Here is a 22,897-nt window from a genome sequence, read left to right as displayed (position 1 = left end):
CGCCCCCTCCTTCCTGCTTCTCTATTCCCGCCATAATTATCATAATAACCAAGCCCGCGCCTCCCTCGGCCCCGCCTCCCATGGCCAACGCCCCATCTCCTCTCCCTCCCCCCATCACCACCTGTGGGAGAAAGAAAAGTTACCATACCGCAGGATTAATCATACAATCCCTCTTCCCCCCCCCCCCCCCCCCCCCCCCCACTCGTCCCACCACTTTGTCCAAACGTTCATTTTCGTAGTCCAATCATTCCAATTTTTCTTCTACAATAAAAGTCCACGCTTCATCCGCCGTCTCAAAGTAGTGGTGCCTCCCTTGATATGTGACCCACAGTCTTGCCGGTTGCAGCATTCCAAACTTTATCTTTTTTTTGTGAAGTACCGCTTTGGCCCGATTAAAGCTCGCCCTCCTTCTCGCCACCTCCGCACTCCAATCTTGATAGACGCGGATCACCGCGTTCTCCCATTTACTACACCGAGTTTTCTTCGCCCATCTAAGGACCATTTCTCTATCCTTAAAACGGAGAAATCTCACCACTATGGCTCTGGGAGCTTCTCCTGCTCTCGATCCTCGCACCATAACTCGGTATGCTCCCTCCACCTCCAACGGACCCGTCGGGGCCTCCACTCCCATTAACGAGTGCAGCATCGTGCTCACATATGCCCCGACGTCCGCCCCCTCCACACCTTCAGGAAGGCCAAGAATCCTCAAGTTGTTCCTCCTTGCGTTATTTTCCAGTGCCTCCAACCTCTCCACAGATCGTTTCTGGTGTGCCTCCTGTATCTCCGACTTCACCACCAGGCCCTGTATGTCGTTTTCATTCTCTGCTGCTTTCGCCTTCACGACCCGAAGCTCCTGCTCCTGGGTCTTTTGTTCCTCTTTCAGCCCTTCAATCGCCTGTAGTATCGGGGCCAACAACTCTTTCTTCATTTCCTTTTTTATCTCCTCCACGCAGCGTTTCAAAAACTCTTGTTGTTCAGGGCCCCATATGAAACTGCCACCTTCCGACGCCATCTTGGTTTCTGCTTGCCTTCCTTGCCGTTGTTCCAAAGGATCCGCTGCAATCCGGCCACTTTCCTCTCCTTTTTCCATCCGTGTCCAGGGGGAACACCCTTCTGGTTTACCGCACGGTGTTTTCAGCCGTTAAAATTGCCGTTGGGGCTCCTATCAAGAGCCCAAAAGTCCGTTTCACAGGGAGCTGCCGAAACGTGCGACTCAGCTGGTCATCGCCGCACCCGGAAGCCTCCTCAGTAAGATCATAGCTGATATGACTAGTCTCAATTTCACTTTCTGCCACAGTGGACAGGTTTACTTTTTCCCACATTGTGCTCTCTCTGCCAAAATTATGGATGACAATATTCCAAGTCATTAATATGGTCGAAACATATTTCAGGTCTCACACTAATCCTTGTGCCACTCCTCCAATAATATCTTGTCAGCCTGAAATTGACCCATTTATCCTTACCCTCTGCTTACCATTAGCTTACTTATCCTCTGTCCATGTTTATATGTTGTCATTTACACAAGAACTCTTATTTTGTGAAGTAATCTTTGATATGTGGTAACTTATCGGATGCCTTTTGGAAATTGAAGTACATAACACCTATAGGTTCCCCTTTATTCACCTTGTCTCTTATTTCCTAAAAGAACTCTAATAGATTAGACCAATATGATTTCCCTTTGACAAAACCATGTTGACTCTGCCTGATTGCATGGTTATTTCCCAAATGTCCTACTATTACTTCCTTCGTAGATTCTAGCATTTTCCCTGTGAAGGGCTAACTGGCCTATCATTTGCTGCTTTCTGCCTCTGTCCTTTTTTGGATAGAGGTGCCACGGTGGCACAGTGGTTCGCACTGCTGCCTCAGCGCCAGGGACATGGGTTCAATTTCGGCCTTGGGTGACTGTGTGGAGCTTGCACATTCTCCCGTGTCCGCGTGAGTTTTTTCCAGGTGCTACAGTTTCCTCCCACAGTCCAAAGATGTGCAGGTTAGGTAGGGTTACGGGGATGGGGCGGAGGAGAGGACTTAGGTAAGGTGTCTTTCAGGGGATCCAGGCAGACTCGATGGGCCGAACGGCCTCCTTTTGCACGGTATGAATTCTATGTTCTATCTGCAATGTAACAACCTTCTGTGACCTTTCCAATATTTGGGGAATTTTGGAAGACCACTCTTCCAATGCCACTTCCATCTCTTTTAAGACCCTAGAATACACACCCATCGGGTCTAGGCAGTTTGTCAGTGAAAGATCTGAGCGAATAATCTGATATAAAATTTCAACACAAAGTCCAGATACAATTTTCAAGTAGTTTTATTATGCTTAAGGGGAGCCACGCTGGGCAATCCAGGTGCTTCTCTACTGTGGTTCAAAATGAGCACAGTTTATATTATTTTATCATCAGTTACAACTAACCACATTAAGTAGGCAAATATCACGGCCCAATGGCCTCTGGTGAGCTGATAATTGTGTCACTGTACTATCATTCTGGTAATTGCATTACAGAGACTTGGTATTATTTTCCCAGAGACACCAAGGAATGTGTGTTTATTTTGTGTAAAAGGGTGAATGGATGTTGTTTAGGGCCATCAGGCTGTGTGACAGTAGCCTCTTAAATTATCCTGTGCCATTGTATTGTAATCCTTGAGATTAACCCACCCCATCCCCTCTGTCCATTTGTTTAGAATGTGGGATTTAGCAGTTTACTTTGAACTAGTGCGCATTTGTTATTTGCAGTTTGTTAGCTGAGCTTGTTGCACAATTCTAGCTCTCGTGTCAGGCTGTGGTTGTCTGTGAATATTTCGCCACCCTTGCTGTTTGCCTCAACTGGCACACTAAAGCCAAATTCTGCACCGTCATCAATCTTTAGTTCTAATAGTTCGACGAGTATCTTTACCCTACTAATTGTGATTGTTTAAAGTCCCATCCCCCTTTTACCTGTTGATTTTTAACTATTCCAGGGATATTTATGTGTCTTCTACAGTGAAGATGGGCACAAAATACCTGCTAGACACTTCTTTCACTTCCTTGCTTCCCATTATAATAGCCCAGATTTATCTTCTTAATGCTCACGTCAGCTACTCTTTTCCACTTCAAATATTTCTAGAAACAGTTAGTATATATTTTTATATTTCTAGCTAGCTTTCTCTCATACTCCAAATTCCCTCTTTCTTTAATTCTTTGCAACTTTCTAAAATCTATCCAATGTTCTGTCTCACCATTAATCTTTTCAGTATTCTGTGCTTTTTTTGTTAATTTGAAACTATCCTTGATCCTTTAATTAGCCATGGATGTTGCATCCTTCTCACAAAGTCTTTCTTTCAAGCATCTTTGTGATCCCTCCCCTATGGGGAGGCTCTGGAATTTTAGCAATTGTTGAGATTAAAGATGAAAGTTAGACTTGGGGTCTTTACGTACGTAGGTTTAAAGATTGGAAAAATAGAAACTAGGAGCAGGAGGAGGCCATTCAACCCTTCGAGCCTGCTCCACCATTCAATCTCTCCCTCACTGCCAGCAAAACGAAAGAGCTGGTCATTGACTTCAGGAAGCAAAATATCGTATCCACCCCTGTCTGCATCAAGGTGCCGAGTGCATCAAGGTGCCGAGGTGGAGATGGTTGACAGCTTCAAATTCATAGGTGTGCACATCATCAACAATCCGTCCTGGTCCACCCATGTCGACACTGCAACCAAGAAAGCACAACAGCGCCGATACTTTCTCAGGAAACTAAGGAAATTAGGCATGTTCACATCGACTGTTACCAATTTTTACAGATGCACCATAGAAAGCATCCTATCTGGCTGCATCACAGCCTGGTATGGCAACTGCTCAACACAAGACCATAAGAAACTACAAAGAGTCGTGAACACAACCCAGTCCCATCACGCGAACCCGTCTCCCATCCATTGACTCTGTTTACACCTCCCGTTGCCTTGTGAAAGCGGGCAGCATAATCAAAGACCCCTCCCACCCAGGTTATTCGCTTTTCCAACTTCTTCCATCGGGCAGGAGATACAAAAGTCTGAGAACACGCACAAACAGATTCAAAAACAGCTTCTTCCCTGCTGTTACCAGACTCCTGAATGACCCTCTTATGGAGTGATCTGATCTCGTCACACATCTTCTGTACACTCTACTGCACTCCTGTATGCCTCACCCGATGCCTGTGTCTATGTATTTATATTGCATATTTATTTATGTCCCATGTTTTTTTTCATGTATGGAATGATTTGTCTGGACTGTAAGCAGAACAATACTTTTCACTGTACCGCGGTCCACGTGACAATAAAACAAATCCAATCCAATCCACTGTGATCATTGCTAATCATCCAACTCAATAATCTAATCTCACTTTCCTTCCATATCCTTTGATCCCCTTTACCTAAGTGCTGTATCTAACTGATTCTTGAAAATATGCAATGTTTTGGCCTCAGCTGCTTCCTGTGGTAATGAATTCCACAGGCCGACCACTCTCTGGGTGAAGAAATTTCTCCTCATCTAACTGGTCTACTCCATATCCTCAGACATATCTAGGGTATATCCATATCCTGCATCTGCCCTGTCTGGTCCTGTTAGAATTTTATAGGTTTCTATGAGATCGCCCCACATTCTTCTGAACTCCAGCGAATACAATCCTAACCGATTCAATACGTCAGTCCCGCCATCCCAGGAATCAGTCTGGTGAACCTTCACTGCACTCCCTCTCGAGCAAGCACACCCTTCCTCAGATAAGGTGACCAAAACTGCACACAGTACTCCAGGTGTACCCTCACCAAGACCCTGTACAATTGCAGCCATACATCCCTGCTCCTGTATTTGAATCCTCTCACTATGAAGGCCAACATACCATTTGCCTTCTTTACCGCCTACTGTACCTGCATGCTTAGATTAAATGGAATAGATCTGGAATAACCTTGAATTATATCTAGAACGTATTGCTGATATTCCGATAACAGTCACAGAAAAATAATGTTCTATCTAAAGAAAAAAACAATTCAGCTTAATTGGAAAGTTGAACTGGCTGTGCCCTCCGATAAGACTAAATGTCAATTAAATGGCAATTTTGGTGGATTAGAACAAAGTGCTATGATGAAACATGAGGCAATTGAAGATGTTTTGATGGTAAATAATACATAAAAACATAAATGTAGAAAAATGGGTACTCCGGTTTCCAGCCTGGGTTAACCCAAAGACATGAAATTAGTCCATTTCAGTGATGTCTTGCGGACAGCTAATCAAATATAGCTGCTTTTGTTATATTATTGGCGGGTGAAAATGGATAATGTTGTCCCTTGGCTTGGTAAGCTAAGAAAAGGGCAGTACGGCAGCATAGTCGTTAGCACAGTTGCTTCACAGCTCCAGGGTTCCAGTTCGATCCCCGGCTTGGGTCACTGTGTGGAGTCTGCACGTTCTCCCAGTGTCTGCGTGGGTTTCCTCCGGGTGCTCCGGTTTCCTTCCACAGTCCAAAGATGTGCAGGTTAGGTGGATTGGCTATGCTAAATTGCCCTTGGTGTTCAAAAAGGTTGGGCTGAGTGGGGTTATGGGGATGGTGGAGGTGTGGGCTTGTGTAGGGTTTCTTTTCCAAGGGCCGGTGCAGACCCGATGGGCCGAATGGTCACCTCCTGCATTGTAAATTCTATGATTCCATGAATCTATGATTCTATAAAATATATAGGATGGTTTAAAGTACTTTACTTGCGAAAACACTAGTTCCTGTAGCAGCAATTGATGTAGAATTTTACATATCAAATATTTTGAGGAAAATTCTGCGAATAGGTTGTCCATTGAATGTTATATGGATAGTTCCCCATGGGGTAATGTGCAATCAACAAAAAAAAGTGGCCGGAAACAGGTTAGCGATTGACCTTGTGAGCATAAGAGGATGTTAAAAAGAAAATAAATCTCTAAAATAAAATGGGTCGATGCAAGTCATCATGTTGGATTGCTTTAGAAAAAGAATTGATCTGTGCTGTACTGTTCTATTGCATAAAGAGACTGTTGGAGGTTTCAGAAGAGGGACATCTTGTATTATGGTGTACAGAACATGGAAAATCATTTTTTTTCTTATTTTCCTTTCTTTGAGATATTTAGAAATATTGTTTGCGTGGTGTAAAGTTTCGAATTAAAGAGGGGATTCTGTTAATAGAACATAGAACATTACAGTGCAGTACAGGCCCTTCAGCCCTCGATGTTGCGCCGACCTGTGAAACTACTCTAAAGCCCATTTGCACTATCCCCTTATCGTCCACATGTCTATCCAATGACCATTTGAATACCCTTAGTGTTGGTGAGTCCACTACTGTTGCAGGCAGGGCATTCCACACCCTTACTACTCTCTGAGTAAAGAACCTACCTCTGACGTCTGTCTTGTATCTATCTCCCCTCAATTTAAAGCTATGTCCCCTCGTGCTAGACATCACCATCCGAGGAAAAAGGCTCTCACTGTCCACCCTATCCAATCCTCTGATCATCTTGTATGCCTCAATTAAGTCACCTCTTAACCTTCTTCTCTCTAACGAAAACAGCCTCAAGTCCCTCAGCCTTTCCGCATAAGAGCTTCCCTCCATACCAGGCAACATTCTGGTAAATCTCCTCTGCACCCTTTCCAATGCTTCCACATCCTTCCTATAATACGGTGACCAGAATTGCACGCAATACTCTAAATGCGGCCGCACCAGAGTTTTGTACAGCTGCAACATGACCTCATGGCTCTGAAACTCAATCCCTCTACCAATAAAAGCTAACACACCGTACGCCTTCTTAACAACCCTCTCAACCTGAGTGGCAACTTTCAGGGATCTATGTGCATGGACACCGAGATCTCTCTGCTCATCCACACTGTCCACGCCGTCAGTTACCCTCAACTCAGCGCAGTCACCTTAGACCAGTCGCGACCCAAGCACCTCAAGAGCTCAATGATGGCCGTCCGGGTTAACGGGTACGAGACACCTTGCCTGTTCGACTCCGGGAGCATCGAGAGTTTCATCCACCCGGGTCTGGTAAGCCGCTGCTCGCTCCCGATATTCCCGGCGCAACAAACTATTTCCCTCGCCTCTGGGTCGCACTCGGTACAAATTACTACGGTAACCTTAGCGGTACAGGGCGCTGAGTACGCTAATTTCCAGCTGTACGTGCTCCCAGACCTGTGCGCCTCCCTCCTTTTAGGGCTCGATTTTCAATGTAATCTCAAGAGCCTGACACTTAGCTTTGGCGGACCCGTGCCCCCACTCACTGTGTTCAGCCTCGCCACTCTGAAAGTCGACCCTCCTTCCCTCTTCGCTAATCTCACTGCTGATTGCAGGCCAGTAGCCACTCGCAGCAGACGATATAGCATGCAGGACAGAATATTTATTAGGTCTGAAGTCCTGCGTCTCTTGCGGGAAGGAGTCATAGAGGGCAGCAATAGCCCCTGGAGAGCTCCGGTGGTGGTCGTCAAGACCGGGGAGAAGTTCCGGATGGTGGTTGATTACAGCCAGACCATTAACCGGTTTACGCAACTTGATGCGTACCCCCTTCCCCGGATTGCAGTCATGGTCAATCAGATCGGTCACTACCGCGTGTTCTCCACGGTGGATCTGAAGTCTGCATACCATCAGCTCCCAATCCATCCGGAGGATCGCCACGAACGGCGTTTGAGGCAGACGGCCACCTTTTTCATTTCCTCCGGGTCCCTTTTGGCGTCACGAACGGGATTTTGATGTTCCAATGAGCAATGGACCGAATGGTGGACCAGTACTGGCTGCGGGCCATGTTTCCGTACTTGGACAACGTCTCCATCTGCGGCCATGATCAGCAGGACCACGACGCCAACCTCCACCGATTTCTCCAAACGGCCCAACAACTTAATCCCACCTATAATAAGGAGAAATGCGTTTTCCGCACCACCAGTCTAGCCATCCTCGGCTACATCGTGGAAAACAGTCCAAGGGCCCGACCCTGACTGTCTGCGCCCCCTCCTGCAACTCCCTCTTCCTCACTGTCCCAAGGCCCTCAAGAGGTGCCTTGGATTTTTTTTCCCTACTACGCCCAGTGGGTCCCCCAGTACGCAGACAAAGCCCGCCCACTATTTAACGCCACCTATAATTACGATATAGTATATCGTCCTGGGAAGCTCAATGAGTCCCCAGATGCCCTGTCCCGCGGCATATGCGACAGTGCGCAAGAGGACCGACTACGGGCTATCCACGACGATCTCTGCCACCCGGGGGTCACGCGGCTCGCCCATTATATCAAGGCCCGCAACCTGCCCTACTCCACCGAGGAGGTCAAAGCTGTAACCAGGGACTACCAAATCTGTGCGGAGTGTAAACCGCACTTCTATCGACCAGATAAGACCCACCTGGTGAAGGCGTCCCGGCCCTTTGAACGCCTCAGTATCGATTTCAAAGGGCCCCTACCCTCGAATAATGGCAATACCTACTTTCTCAATATTATTGATGAGTTCTCCCATTGCCCGTTTGCCATCCCGTGCCCCGATATGACCACCCCCACTGTTATCAGAGCCCTGCACAGTGTCTTCACCCTGTTTGGTTTCCCCAACTGCGTACACAGCGCCAGGAGCTCGTCGTTCATGAGCGACGAACTGCGTCAGTACCTGCTCAGTAAAGGCATCGGCTCGAGCAGGACTACCAGTTACAACCCCCGGGGAAAGGGACAGGTGGAGAGGGAGAACGCGACAGTCTGGAAGACCGTCCTACTGACCCTACGGTCCAGGAATCTCCCAGTTTCCCACTGGCAGGAAGTCCTCCACGATGCACTCCATGCTATTAGGTCCCTCCTTTGTACGGCCACAAACCTGACTCCTCATGACCACTTGTTCATTTTCCCTAGGGGGACTACCTCAGGGGCCTCGCTCCCACCCTGGCTGATGACACCGGGTCCGGTTCTCCTCCGGAAACACGTTCGGACCCATAAGACCGATCCACTGGAAGAGAGGGTCCAGCTGCTGCACTCCAACCCGCACTACGCATATGTTGAGCACCCCGATGGTCGACGGGATACCGTCTCCCTCCGAGACCTTGCGCCCGCAGGCTCCGCCACCACTACGTCCACAGTACCCCCCGTGCTGTACCCCGCTCTTTCTCCCATGCCCAGCGCCCCCGTGCCCATTTGGCTCCCCGCGTTCCCTTCCACCCAGCACACCAGTCCGCAGGAATGAAGCTCAGGAAGAGCTGCTCCCGGAGTCCACCCCTGGGGCTGCACCGGACCCACTTCCCCAGCCACCTAAAGCGGCTGCAACACCAGTGCTTCGGCGGTCGCAGCGTACGATCTGGGCGCCGGACCGGCTGAACTTGTGACCCATCACCCCCGCCGGACTTTTTTTTACAGGGGGTGAATATAATACAGTTAATTCACCAGTTATGTTCTATGTTTGTGTGGTATTATAGGTATTACGGTACCTGATAGGCTAAAGCACCATTGGTGGAAATTGTATGCTTTAGAACATAGAACATAGAACGATACAGCGCAGTACAGACCCTTCGGCCCACGATGTTGCACCGACATGGGAAGTCAAAAAACAAAAGCCATCTAACCTACACTATGCCATTATCATCCATATGCTTATCCAATAAACTTTTAAATGCCCTCAATGTTGGCGAGGTAGGGCATTCCACGACCTCACCACTCTTTGCATAAAGAACCTACCTCTGACCTCTGTCCTATATCTATTACCCCTCAGTTTAAGGCTATGTCCCCTCGTGCTAGCCATTTCCATCCGCGGGAGAAGGCTCTCACTGTCCACCCTATCTAACCCCCTGATCATTTTGTATGCCTCTATTAAGTCTCCTCTTAACCTTCTCTCTAACGAAAACAACCTCCAGTCCATCAGCCTTTCCTCATAAGATTTTCCCTCCATACCAGGCAACATCCTGGTAAATCTCCTGCACCCGCTCCAAAGCTTCCACGTCCTTCCTATAATGAGGTGACCAGAACTGTACGCAATACTCCAAATGTGGCCGTACCAGAGTTTTGTACAGCTGCAACATGACCTCATGACTCCGGAACTCAATCCCTCTACCAATAAAGGCCAACACTCCATAGGCCTTCTTCACAACCCTATCAACCTGGGTGGCAACTTTCAGGGATCTATGTACATGGACACCTAGATCCCTCTGCTCATCCACACTTCCAAGAACTTTACCATTAGCCAAATATTCCGCATTCCTGTTATTCCTTCCAAAGTGAATCACCTCACACTTCTCTACATTAAACTCCATTTGCCACCTCTCAGCCCAGCTCTGCAGCTTATCTATATCTCTCTGTAACCTGCAACATCATTCCGCACTGTCGACAACACCACCGACTTTAGTGTCGTCTGCAAATTTACTCACCCACCCTTCTGCGCCCTCCTCTAGGTCATTTATAAAAATGACAAACAGCAACGGCCCCAGAACAGATCCTTGTGGTACGCCACTTGTAACTGAACTCCATTCTGAACATTTCCCATCAACCACCACCCTCTGTCTTCTTTCAGCTAGCCAATTTCTGATCCACATCTCTAAATCACCCTCAATCCCCAGCCTCCGTATTTTCTGCAATCGCCTACCGTGGGGAACCTTATCAAACGCTTTACTGAAATCCATATACACCACATCAACTGCTCTCCCCTCGTCTACCTGTTCAGTCACCTTCTCAAAGAACTCTATAAGGTTTGTGAGGCATGACCTACCCTTCACAAAGCCATGCTGACTATCCCTAATCATATTATTCCTATCTGGATGATTATAAATCTTGTCTCTTATAATCCCCTCCAAGACTTTACCCACAACAGACGTGAGGCTCACCGGTCTATAGTTGCCGGGGTTGTCTCTACTCTCCTTCTTGAACAAAGGGACCACATTTGCTATCCTCCAGTCCTCTGGCACTATTCCTGTAGCCAATGATGACATAAAAATCAAAGCCAAAGGCTCAGCAATCTCTTCCCTGGCTTCTCAGAGAATCCTAGGATAAATCCCATCAGGTCCCGGGGACTTATCTATTTTCAGCCTGTCCAGAATTGCCAACACCTCTTCCCTACGTACCTCAATGCCATCTATCCTAATAGCCTGGGTCTCAGCATTCTCCTCCACAACATTCTCTTTTTCCTGAGTGAATACTGACGAAAAATATTCATTTAGTATCTCGCCTATCTCTTCAGATTCCACACACAACTTCCCATCCCTGTCCTTGACTGGCCCTACTCTTACCCTAATCATTCTTTTATTCCTGACATATCTATAGAAAGCTTTTGGGTTTTCCTTGATCCTACCTGCCAAATACCTCTCATGTCCCCTCCTTGCTAGTCTTAGCTCTCTCTTTAGATCCTTCCTCGCTACCTTGTAACTATCAAGTGCCCCAACTGAAACTTCACTCCTCATCTTCACATAGGCCTCCTTCTTCCTCTTAACAAGAGATTCCACTTCCTTGGTAAACCACGGTTCCCTCGCTCGACGCCTTCCTCCCTGCCTGACCGGTACATACTTATCAAGAACACGCAGTAGCTGATCCTTGAACAAGCTCCACTTATCCAGTGTGCCCAACACTTGCAGCCTACTTCTCCAACCTATCCCCCCCCCCAAGTCATTTCTAATGGCATCATAATTGCCCTTCCCCCAGCTATAACTCTTGCCCTGCGGGGTATACTTATCCCTTTCCATCACTAACGTAAACGTCACCGAATTGTGGTCACTGTCCCCAAAGTGCTCACCTACCTCCAAATCTAACACCTGGCCTGGTTCATTACCCAAAACCAAATCCAATGTGGCCTCTCCTCTTGTTGGCCTGTCAACATATTGTGTCTGGAAACCCTCCTGCACACATTGTACAAAAAAACGACCCATCTAATGTACTCGAACTATATCTTTTCCAGTCAATATTTGGAAAGTTAAAGTCTCCCATACTAACTACCCTGTTACTTTCGCTCTTATCAAAAATCATCTTCGCCATCCTTTCCTCTACATCCCTAGAACTATTTGGAGGCCTCACGAAAACTCCCAACAGAGTGACCTCCTTTCCTGTTTCTAACCTCAGCCCATACTACCTCGGAAGAAGAGTCCCCATCTAGCATCCTCTCCGCCACCGTAATACTGTTTTTGACTAGCAGTGCCACACCTCCCCCTCTTTTGCCTCCTTCTCTGAGCTTACTAAAACACCTAAACCCCGGTACCTGCAACAACCATTCCTGTCCCTGCTCTATCCATGTCTCCGAAATGGCCACAACATCGAAGTTCCAGGTACCAACCCATGCTGCCAGTTCCCCTACCTTATTTCGTATACTCCTGGCATTGAAGTAGACACACTTCAAACCACCTACCTGAACACTGGCCCCATCCTGCGAAGTCAATTCTGTGCTCCTGACCTCTATGCTCTCAATCTCTCGTACCCTAAAACTACAATCCCGGTTCCCATGCCCCTGCTATATTAGTTTAAACCCCCCCAAAGAGCACTAACAAATCTCCCCCCCCCCCCCCCCCCCCCCCAAGGATATTTGTGCCCCTCAGGTTCAGATGTAGACCATCCTGTCTGTAGAGGTCCCACCTTCCCCAGAAAGAGCCCCGGTTATCCAGAAATCTGAATCCCTCCCGCCTGCACCATCCCTGTAGCCACGTGTTTAATTGCTCTCTCTCCCTATTCCTCATCTCATTATCACATGGCACGGGCAACAACCCAGAGATAACAACTCTGTTGTTATCCTAGCTCCCTGAAAGCCTGCCTGCCATCTTTGTCCCCTTTCCTACCTATGTCGTTAGTGCCAATGTGGACCACGACTTGGGGCTGCTCCCCCTCCCCCTTAAGGACCCGGAAAACACGATCCGAGACTATTGGTTAGAATGTATGATAGCTCTGCCCTGCTCGGCGGGGTATAAGAACCCGTGCTGCCCCAGCAGCCTTCATTCTGTACCTGAGCTGCTGGGGGAAACATCTAGCTTATTAAAGCCTTCAATTGGACTACAACCTCGCTTTAGTGGTCATTGGTCATGCATCAATTTAATAAGCTAGTTTTTTTAAGAAGAAAGGATGGAGCTCCGAATCAAGCCGGAGTGTCTGCAACTTAGCCCCCATGCGGCGAACTCAGCAGCAATCTTGAAGCACTGGCTGGCGTGCTTTAAAGGATATCTCGGGACGGCCGAAAACGCACCCACGGGAGAGCAGAAACTGCACGTCCTGCACTCAAGGGTGAGCCCGGAGATTTACACCCTCATCGAGGAAGCGGAAGACTTTGCTGCAGCAATAGAGCTGCTAAAAGGACACTGTATTCGTCCGGTAAACCAGGTCTACGCCCGGCACCTGCTTGCAACAAGGCGACAAACCCCTGGGGAATCGCTGGAGGAATTCTACCGTGCACTCCTGGTGTTGGGAAGAAGCTGCAGCTGCCTGGAGGTTTCGGCGAGCGAACACACGGAACTCTTAGTCCGGGACGCTTTCGTGGCAGGTATGCTATCTTCACAAATCCGCCAGCGTCTGTTAGAAAAGGACATCCTGGGTCTCAGGGAGGCATGGGCCCTCGCAGGCTCCCTGGACGTGGCCTCCAGGAACGCCCGCGCTTACGTTCCCGACCGCGCGGCAGCCCCCTGGGCATCGTGGAACCCCTCCGCGGCCGACCCCGAGACTTCCCCCATTCCCCCACAGGCCTGCACTGCAAGGCGGCCTCGCAACCCCGAGGGGCCCCGCTACTACCTTTGCGGGCAGGCCAAGCACCCCAGTCAGCGCTGCCCGGCCCGCGCATCCACCTGCAAGGGATGCAGCAAAAAGGGCCATTTCGTGGGGGTATGCCAGGCCCGTGCGGTTGCCTTGGTCTCCGGCGGCGAATGCGGACCGCAACCACAAACTTCTCTACGGGCCCCGTGAGGCCAGCGGTCGCCGCCGCCTTCGCATTCCAGGGCCACGTGCGGACCCCGGGTGCCGCCATCTTGTTCCGCGGGCGCCACGTTGGAGGGATGGGCGCCACCATTTTGTGAACCCCCAGCTATGTGCGACCAATGGGAGCCGCCATCTTGTATGAAGCCCCAGGACCCCAGCTCGGCTGACCACGTACTGCCCGAAGAGAACTCTCAACTGCTGCGATTAGCCTCGGTGACGCTGGATCAGTCTTGGCATCGAACACTCAACTGCTACGACAACCGTATTCATCAACGAGCATGAGACGTCCTGCCTAATCGACTCTGGGAGCACGGAGAGCCTCATACACCCTGACACGGTAAAGCGCTGTTCTCTACTCATCCACCCCATTAATCAAAAAATCTCCCATCAACAGGTTTCCGCAGCTGGATGCGTACCCTCTCCCCCGCATATCCGACCTGGTAAATAGGATCGTGCATTATAAGGTCTTCTCCACGGTGGATCTCAAGTCCGCCTACCACCAGCTCCCCATCCGTACTAGTGACCGCAAATACACTGCCTTCGAGGCAGATGGATGGCTCCATCACTTCTTAGGCTTCCCTTCCGTTTCACCAACGGGGTCTCGGTCTTCCAGCGCGAGATGGACCGAATGGTTGACCGGTACGGTTTACGGGCAACATTCCCGTATCTCGATAATGTCATTATCTGCGCCATGACCAGCAGGACCACGACACCAACCTCCGAAAATTTCTCCAGACTGCTAAAACCCTTAACCTTACATACAACAAGGATTAATGCGTGTTTAGCACCGACCGCCAAGCCATCCTGGGCTACGTAGTGCGAAATGGAGTTATAGGCACCGACCCTGAACGCATGCGCCCCCCTATGGAGTTCCCCCTCCCTCACTGCTCCAAGGCCCTGAAACGTTGCCTAGGGTTTTTTAAGCTACTACGCCCAGTAGGTCCCCAACTATGCAGACAAGGCCCGTCCCTTGATCCAATCCAGCGCTTTTCCCCTGTCGATAAAGGCCCGCCAGGCCTTCAGCCGCATCAAAGCAGACATTGCAAAGGCCATGATGCACGCCATCAACGGGTCCCTCCCCTTCCAGGTCGGGAGCGATGCGCCCGACGTAGCTCTGGCGGCCACCCTCAACCAAGCGGGCAGACCCGTGGCCTTCTCTCGTACCCTACATGCTTCCAAAATCCACCACTCCTCAGTCGAAAAGGAGGCCCAGGCCATAGTAGAAGCTGTGCGACATTGGAGGCATTACCTGGCGGGAGGAGATTCACTCTCCTCTTGAACCAACGGTCGGTTGCTTTCATGTTTGATAATGCACAGCGGGGCAAGATAAAAAACGACAAGATCTTGCAGTGGAGGATCGAACTCTCCACCTACAACTACGAGATCTTGTATCGTCCCGGGAAGCTAAACGAGCCTCCTGACGCCCTGTCCCGCGGCACATGTGCCACCGCACAAGTGGATCGCCTCCTGTTGCTAACGTTTGGTTGGTTCAATTGGCTCTGTTTTATAACCTTTGCACTAGAGTCGCCAGGTATGTTTATGATACCACCACGAGGTTCAGGTTCAAGTAATGATCAATAACTCAATACACCAATTAGTAAGATTCAAATCAAAGCACATTTATTATACACAGTAAATCACTACTCATGCGTAAACGCTACTTTCTAAGCTACTTCTATAAGTAACAGGCCAATATTTAGCTTCGGACTGGCCTACCAGGTCAGGGGAACAAATGGCCTTTCGTTCGAGTTCTGAGTGTGTGGGATTCAAAGCTGGTATGGACTGGTAGCTAGGAGCGCCTATCTCGTAGCGAGCCTTGACTTGAGACTTGGGTTCTTTGGAGGCAGCTGGACAGGTCACTGTCAAGGGTTGGTTCGCGTTGCTGAGTGACCCTGTCAAGAAGGACGATTTGAACTTGGGGGGGGGGGCGGGGGGCTTTACATTATAGTCCCCAGGGACTTCCCGTCCTTCGGGACGGACCCCGTACCTGGTATGTTTGGTTCTATTTCTCCAATGCTGGAGCGGTTCCCTGATCGATGGGCAGTCTTTAGGTGTCCGTTAACCTCTTTTGTGTTGGCTCCTGCTGGCGCCGAGGAGTCTGGCTTGGCCTTGTTTACCTTAAATGTTTCGATTGTTCCCGTGGATCACTCATTAGTATGTAGATGGCTGCTACATTATTATGCCGATGGTTGCTGGTATCGATGCTGTCTGGGCTTTTGCAGAGTCTAATACACAGTAAACTTGCACCTGCTAGTTTCTGCAAGTGTTGGCTGAATTTCCCTTCAGCCTTTGCTGTTCTCTATTTTATTTCGGGAATTGGCCAACCCTGGTGGCTACACTCCGAGCCCTCCACGAGGACCTCTGCCACCCGGGGGTCACTCGCTTTTTCCATTTTGTCAAGACCCGCAACCTGCCCGACTCCATCGAGGAGGTCAGGTCAGCTACCAGGGACTGCCAAATCTGCACGGAGTGCAAACCACACTTCTACCGACCAGAGAAAGCGCACCTGATAAAGGCTTCCCGTCCCTTTGAACGTCTCAGCATGGACTTCAAAGGCCCCCTCCCCTCCACCGACCACAACACGTACTTCCTGAACGTGATTGACGAGTACTCCCATTTCCCATTCGCCATCACATGCCCCGACATGACCGCAACCACCGTCATCAAGGCCCTCCATAGCATCTTTGCACTGTTCGGGTTCCCCGCTTACATACACAGTGATAGGGGGTCCTCCTTTATGAGCGACGAACTGTGTCAATTCCTGCTCAGCAAGGGCATCGCCTCGAGTAGGGCGACCAGTTACAACCCCCGTGGTAACGGACAGGTCGAGAGGGAGAACGGAACGGTCTGGAAGACTGGCCCTACGGTCCAGGAACCTCCCAGTCTCCTGCTGGCAAGACGTCCTCCCGGAAGCCCTCCACTCCATCCGGTCACTGCTTTGTACGACCACCAATCAGACACCCCACGAACGTTTCCTTGTCTTCCCCAGGAAGTCCTCCTCTGGGACCTCGCTCCCGACCTGGCTGGCAGCACCCGGACCCATCCTGCTCCGAAAACACGTGCGGGTGCACAAGTCGGACCCGTTGGTCAAGAGGGTCCATCTGCTCCATGCTAACCCCCAGTACGCCTACGTGGCGTACCCCGACGGCTGACAAGATACGGTCTCCCTACGGGACCTGGCGCCCGCCGGAGCCCCATGCACATCCCAGCCACCAGTCCCACCCTCCCCTTCACCGCAGCACCTTACAGGAAGATCGGTCCTTCCGTCGGCCCCACCGACACCCCCCGCAGGCACTCCCTTCCCAGGTCAACCGTTTTCCCAACCAGGGCCGTCTAGGGGTGCCGAAGTTGCCATGGAGATCGAAGCCACGCTCCCGGAGTCACAGATGCCCGAGGCTCCACCGGAGTCACCACCGAATCTCCAACGATCACAGAGGACGACCAGGGCCCCCGATCGACTGATTGTAAACTGTAAATATAAACCATCAAATGTACATAGCTATCAGAATTGTAAATAGTTAGCAAACACTGTACGGAGGTATTACGGTACCTCCATAACTAATTATACCACGTTGCCATGTTTTATAGTTTCAGGCCACCAACCCCACCAGACTTTTTTTAACAGGGGGTGAATGTGGTATTATCGGTATTATGGTACCTGATAGGCTAAAGCACCATTGGTGGAACCTGTATGCTTTCTATTGGTTGGAATGTATGATAGCTCCGCCCTGCTAGGCGGGGTATAAGAACTCGTGCCGCCCCAGCAGCCTTCATTCTGTACCTGAGCTGCTGGGGGAAACATCTAGCTTATTAAAGCCTTCAGTTGGACTACAACCTCGCTTTAGTGGTCATTGATCGTGCATCAGTTTGTAAATACAGTTAATTTACCAGTTATGTTCTATGTTCTTAACCCTGTGGGTTTTATCTGTGGGCCATTGTATGGCTTCACCCACAGGGGGAGATATTGGAGCATGTATGGGCTCAGCCCATGGCTCTGCCCCTTTGAAGGAGTATAAGAGTAGCTGGCCTGTGGGACTGTCCTCAGGCAGGCAAAGTTGATAGTTAATTAAAACCACTGTTTTACTCCGACGTGAGTCCTTGAGTGAATTGATGGTCGCATCACCCACCACCTCCAAACCACTCAACCGTCCCCACACCACCACCCCAACCGTGATCCAACCATGCTTCATGTCTTACATCTTGCAGAATTACCTGGCAATGAGACGGGCTCTTTTGGTGTCCCCCAGCCACAACCCTATACACGTCCAACAACAAGCCCCCAAACGCCATCTAATCCGGAGATGACACCGACTTTCTATCACAGCTGTCTCCAACACCTTCCGCCATCTCAGAGAGACACACCTTGGTTGGACACTTTAGTGAAGAGGCCCCTACCTGGTGCGCACCACGCATGTAGTGGTGCATCAGGTGGAGGTATGACCCCGGAGAAGGTGGACGGTCGGGGGACAGGGGGGGTACAAGCTGCCTGAACCAGGGACTAGCTGCCATCCAGATAAGTCTCTGGCTTCTGGAAATGGTGGTCCCATCAATGCTGGACATGCAGACACAGAGCCAGGGACGACATGAGGGGTTATCAGCAATCATCCAGCATCTGCAGATGCACTTGGAGGAGTCCAACCGCCTGCAGGAACAGGAGATGGTGCCAAAAATGTGTACCACCCAGGCCAACACCGCATGGGTTGCGTCCGTGCTGGAGGCTTTGGGGGCAAAAATATTGGCCATAGGTCAGGTTGTCCAAGGCCTGGGGCACTCTGTGCGGGCGGTGGCTGAGGCACAGGGAAGGGTGCCCTGTCAGAGGCAGTTATGTACCAGGATCACTTGGACATTGCAGCGGCGCTCCAGAGCTTAGCCCAGTCACAATGGGTCATGGCTGCGGGCGTCGATGGCAGTGCCAGGCGCTGGCTGACCTGAGCCAGTCACAGAAGGATGTGGCAAGTCCCAAGGGAGGTGGCCCAGTCCTTGTGCATTGGCTGTGAGCATTGAGACCCTGTTGAGGCGAGCGGGGGCCTCCAGGGCTGGTGGTGCCAGGTGATGCGGGGGCGATGGTTGGTGCAGGTGGATGGTCGGCTGAAGGTGAGGGGGTTCGGGTGGAATGTTCGTGCCGCCATTTGCCACGCCTCCTAATCGTCGAACCTGGAGCGATTAGAGTGTCCCATTGTGTTCCCTTCTCGCCCTCCCCCGCATACTCCTCGTCGGATGAGGCCTAGCGTTCATCCCCATCCTCCAGTATGTCGCCACTCTGCGGTGCAATCTTGTGGAGGATGCATCAGGCCACCATGAAGTGGGAGACTCTCCTAGCATTATACCGGAGGACCCCTCCAGAGCGGTCCAGGCACCTGAACCGCAACATCAGGATGCCGATGCACCACTCGATCACTGCCCTGGTCGCGGCATCGCCGGTCTCCGTATCGGGCTGTGGCCTCCGGATAGGCGTCATGAACCATGGCCGCAGCGGATAACCCCTGTCGCCTAGCAGCCAACCCCTCTCTCTTGAACCGTCGAGTGTGCCAGGATGAAGGCGTCATGCACACTGCCCAGGTATCGGGCGCAGACGTGCATCTCATGGTCACAAACCAGATGCACAATTTATGGAGTGGAACCCCTTTCAGTTTGTGAAGACCACCTCCTTATGCACCAGTGTTCGTAGGAGGACATGCATCCCGTCGATCACCCCCTGGACCTGGGGCATACTGTCGATGGCAACAAACCCCACTGCCCAGGCATCCTGGTGAACTCGGTCCACATTGAACCTGATATATTGTGTCGAGCAGGCATACAGGTTCTCCATGACCGCATCTGTGCACCGGCGTCTGTGAGATCCCACAGAGGTCCCCACTCGGCACCTGGAAGGACACCGTGGAGAAAAAGGTTCAGGGTGACTGTCACCTTGATGGTCACTGGGAGCGAGTGTCCTCCTCCGTAACCTCGTGGTTTCAGGTGCGCCATGATGTGGTCGATATGCCACATGGCCATCCCCTGCTCTGCTGGTGTCTTCGACGACATGCCCGGTCCAGCAGGTGTTTGAATGACAGGCGCTGCTGGTATACATGAGGCCTAATACAGCGCCTCCTTCCCACCTCCTCCTCAGCCTGTTGTGTGGCTGGCTCTCCACTCCTGCTTGTACAGCCTCCTTGCAACCCCCAATGCTGCTGCGGCTAGGATGATGGCAAGAATTCCTGGTTGGGGATTCCAAAATCCATTGTCTGCAGGAGGCGAAAGGCAGACATGTTAGCATGGTGTGTATACTCGTGCCCAATCAGGTGCACTCCAGCCCTGCCCCGCATGACCCCTTCCCACCTCCCCGCACACTTTACAGAGCATGTGTGTGATCCTTTGCACTGTCTCGCATCGAGGTGCCAGTGCAACCCTTCATTGGGATTTTAAAAATCAGTTTGAGAATCGACTATACAATCACACATGTAGACTACCTACGTCATCGAAGGCCTATACAGCATTGAAAATTGTATGGTGCGATGTGATGCAATTTGAAAATGTTTGGTAGTTGTTAGGAAGATAGCCTTTGGTTCTATTGTGTGTCATGGGAGTGTCCCATTAAGAAATGTTTTATCTTATCACATGGCTTCAGTGATGTCATTGTGTGGGCGGAGCTGGGCTGTGGCTCTGGGTTTTTACTTTCGTTTTTGAGTTGGGAGCTTGGCTGTGGTTCTGGGAGTTGGTTTTACTTTCGCTTTGAGTTTGAACTGGTTTGGTCTGCACAGGTTCAAAGAAGTGTTTCTGTATCTTAATTTTAAAAGCTGTTTCCAGGCTGCTTGATAACTTGAAAAGAAATAACTTTTCTGGAAGGAATTCAAATCTCCTGTTTTGGAAAGAAAACAAGAGCATCCATACCAGGTCTTGAGTGCCATGTGCTGGGCCAAACCTTTGAAAAGGGGTTAATGGTTTATGGGATCTTGTTATTAAATTGGAACAGTTAAAGGGGGAATTTAATAAGGGTAATACAGGGATTACTGTAGCTGTGAAGAGTATTTATGTTTGTAGTTGATAAAAATGCTTACTGTGTGTGTTTATAGAAAGGTTAACTAAATTTGTAGAATAAAGCTTGTTATTGATTAAAAGTGTTTAAGGCCTCTGACGGGCTGGTTTAGTACAGTGGGCTAAACAGCTGGCTTGTAATGCAGAACAAGGTCAGCAGCGCGGGATCAATTCCCATATCGGCCTCCCTGAACAGGCGCTGGAATGTGGCGACTAGGGGCTTTTCACAGTAACTTCATTGAAGTCTACTTGTGACAATAAGCGATTATTAATATTATTGAATAACACCTGAAAGGCAGGACCTTGTGCTCATCGTAACCAAAATCAATAAACTGTTGTAGGTCAGGTGAACGGCATGATATACTTTGGAGTTTCCTAAACCCTGGCCCATAACATGTGCTCCCTGGGAATCAGGAATCCATCCTTTAATAATTTAAAAAACCATAAATGGGTAATTTTAAACCCTGCTGCATTGTTCTCTGTGCAGTGTTATAGACTTTTTCATTATTAGATTTACTGAATGGTTGAAACTTAATTTGAAACACCCACTCATGATAACTTGGTCACGAGGGTCACCCCATGTATGTAACGTTAGATTTGCATTTTCCATTCGTGTTTTATATTAGTACTTCAGATTGGTGGGCATTTTTTCTTTGAAATGAAAATACCATTTTACTGCCAAAATACTGATTTTAGGTATCTGGAAATCTAATTTCTGTTGGGAAAGGCTGGCAGCTCTGCAGATGTGGGTGAGTGGGGGTGGTGGAGGGGGGAGGTGGGTGGTGAGCTGGAGGTGGGGGTGAAGGGTGATGGAGAGAGTGGTTGGGAGTGGCGAAGGCTTGGTGGGGTGGGGAAGGGTTTGGGGTGGGTGGAGTGGGTGCACCCATATGGTCAATGTCACTCTGCGCAACCATGGGCCACAGTGGGCGGTTAGTTGGGTGTGCAGCAGGGTGGCTACCTTGCAGGCCCAGCAATGGTGGTCCGTGCCTGGACACTTCGGTCACGAGGGTCACCCCATGCCACAGCCCATCCCCTGATCAACCTCTGCTACTCCCCCCTGGCAGCAGCAGGTTCGACAGCCAACGGTCGCACCTCTGGGAACATGACCTCCGTCCGCTCTTTCTCTCAGCAGCCACTGAGCCTGTTTCCCGATTTGTAAAACCACAAGTGAACCTCGCTGTTGGTAATTCCTCCTGGCGGAGGCAGAGCATCACAAAGGCCCCAGACAATACGGGAACAAGCCTGTTAATTATGTGCCAACGGCATTTACTCTACGTGCGGAGCAGAACGCATTCATGCTGCTGTTGAGACAACGGACGGAACATGCCATTCCGCCGGGCGCCCAGCTCTGGCATTGATTTTCGGCAGATGCGTGAATCTCCGCCTGATGCGTTTCCCGATTCTGGCGTCGGCCGATGGAGAATTCCACCCAATGTGTGTTTTAGAAGGAGTGCCTTGAACTTTTGGAATGTCACAACTTTTAGTAATAGACACGAAATAGGCATTTGGTTAAGTTTAAATCAGAAGATTTAAATTTTTGAAGAATAAAGGGATTAAGGGTTATGGTGCTAGGGCCGGAAAGTGGAGCTGAGTCCACAAAAGATCAGCCATGATCTCATTGAATGGTGGAGCAGGCTCGAGGGGCCAGGTGGCCTACTCCTGCTCCTAGTTCATATGTTCTTATGTAAGACACGATGATGTTTATTCACACATCACGAAATGTAAAAGCAATGAAAATATTCTCTTCCTCATGCACACACACATAGTGATGGATTCTAGAGAAAGAAGCATGCAGCTAGATTATTAACAGAATACTCAGAAGCAAATTGCATGGCTAAATAGTCCTTTAAGATGCATGTATTGCAGGCCTGTATCGGTGTTGTCTCATTCTTTGAAGATGAATGGAAGTTGGAAATCTCTAATATTCCCGGTGACGTTATGGCAGAGTTTCTGTAGCGATGTGAACAAATTTGTGCTGTTTCCATTGCCTGGTTTGACTGGTTCTGAGACAGAGTTTGTTTTTCTGGTTGGAGGAATGGTACCTCTTGG

At 49.8% G+C, this 22,897-nt stretch overlaps 1 protein-coding gene across 4 annotated transcripts in view; it reads left to right on the top strand.

Moving 5' to 3' along the window:
• rtf2 (replication termination factor 2) overlaps positions 1-22,897 on the top strand; it is a 303,881-nt gene that overhangs the window by 70,513 nt on the left and 210,471 nt on the right. The window lies entirely within an intron of this gene.

The sequence above is a fragment of the Scyliorhinus torazame genome, chromosome 8 (assembly GCF_047496885.1).
Source record: "Scyliorhinus torazame isolate Kashiwa2021f chromosome 8, sScyTor2.1, whole genome shotgun sequence".
Classification (NCBI taxonomy): Eukaryota; Metazoa; Chordata; class Chondrichthyes; order Carcharhiniformes; family Scyliorhinidae; genus Scyliorhinus; species Scyliorhinus torazame.
This window is presented reverse-complemented; position numbering and strand designations above follow the sequence as displayed.